Raw genomic sequence first — 1,641 nt, forward strand, 5'->3', positions numbered from 1 at the left:
CCAGCTCTCCACATATTCTATTATAATACTTTGTCTTCTTGAACTGCCCTTTGAAATCTATTCATCTCTTTTACTTAAACATCTGTTCCCTGTGTTCTGGCTTCTTGACGCTCTAGTGTAATTTTCAGAGTCTCTTTTGAAATCCATTTTGATGTTTTCTTTTTCCTCTGTAATGCAAAAGTTGGTAGAATTCCTCAAGTTCCTCATATTCAGGCTTTAGCTCTTGATGCGTACCTTTGAATAACAGTTGTATTCTGTTATTAACAGGTCTTCCTTGTATGCAGATGGGTATTTTTCTACAACTCACAGAGTAGTATTTTAGGATAAATCTTGAAACGGTCCTTTTTTTAAAAACTATGCATGCAGCAACATTCTTCCTCGATTTTTCATTCCCAGCATAGTAGACCATCTCAGTGACCAATGCCACTGAATCGAAGTGTCAATGCCAGTCCATCTCAACTCACTGATGCCTAGAATGTCTGTCTTTATACATTTCACTTAATTGTTTTACAACTTCCAATTTCCCCATATTCATACTTCATACTATGTTCCAATTATTAATGGATATTTATATTTGTTTCCCTTCATTTTTAATACCTCCCACTTTTAAAGGTCCTATCTCTCATATTATGTTCTAATACGTAATACATCTAAGGTCAACGAAGGAGAGAAAGACCCTCAATAAGATGGATTGATACATAACTGTGGCAATGGACTAAAATGTGTTGGGTCCACACATTTGGAAATGGGAACAAATATGAATCTCTTCTAGTCAGTCAGCCAGGCAGTTGTCCTCCAAATTCCTTGGTGTAGACAGGTGAGCACATCCAGGCCTGCATCTGTTAGTTGAAACATGTAAGGACACCACAGGCTAGGACAGGGTTCAAACTGTTGTTCATAGGGTCAGTATGAATCATACTGGACTTAAAGGTACTTAACAGAAACCTAAAATCTTTTTTAAACTTTTTAACTAAGGCAGCTACACTGCAGGTGGGCGGAGACCAACTGTTGATCGAGAAGAGGGTGGGAAAATATACCCGTGACATCACCAACAGGTGTGTCTTATGCAGATGAGGCAGAGCAGTGGTTGCTGAATTAGAATCTGCTGCTTAAACATGTTGTGATTTTCCTGTTCTGTAGGATGGACTCCATGATTTTCATTTAGAGACTTGATGTCAAAAGGGGAACGAAAGTGTAGAAGGTATCAGGAATGAAAGAAATTAAGTGCCTGTCTGTGTAAAGTCTGAGAGTATGAGGCTGTGCTGGGTGGGAGGGAGAAAGAGTCATACTTACCTAGCAGGGGAAATACCATGATCAAGAATGTGGTTTTGCTCTCCAGGCGTCCTCGTGAGAGTGACATCGTCTTTAAACCCTGCGTGGCAACTACTTCCTTAAGATCATTCAACTTCTGGATGATTATCCAAAATGCTTCATTGTGGGTGCAGATAACGTTGGCTCCAAGCAGATGCAGCAGATCCGCATGTCCCTCCGCGGGAAGGCTGTGGTTCTGATGGGCAAGAACACCATGATGCACAAGGCCATCGGGGCCACCTGGACATCAACCCGGCCTTGGAGAAGCTGCTGCCTCATATCCGGGGGAACGTGGGGTTTGTGTTCACCAAAGAGGATCTCACAGAGATC

General features: G+C 41.6%; 1 pseudogene; it reads left to right on the forward strand.

The window, feature by feature from the left end:
* The first annotated feature begins 1,310 nt into the window (after positions 1–1,310).
* Positions 1,311–1,641, forward strand: part of LOC102849854 — a 5,329-nt pseudogene continuing 4,998 nt past the window's right edge.

Source organism: Elephantulus edwardii, unplaced genomic scaffold (assembly GCF_000299155.1).
Source record: "Elephantulus edwardii isolate Elephantulus edwardi_28Jun2011 unplaced genomic scaffold, EleEdw1.0 scaffold00260, whole genome shotgun sequence".
NCBI classification, from domain to species: Eukaryota; Metazoa; Chordata; class Mammalia; order Macroscelidea; family Macroscelididae; genus Elephantulus; species Elephantulus edwardii.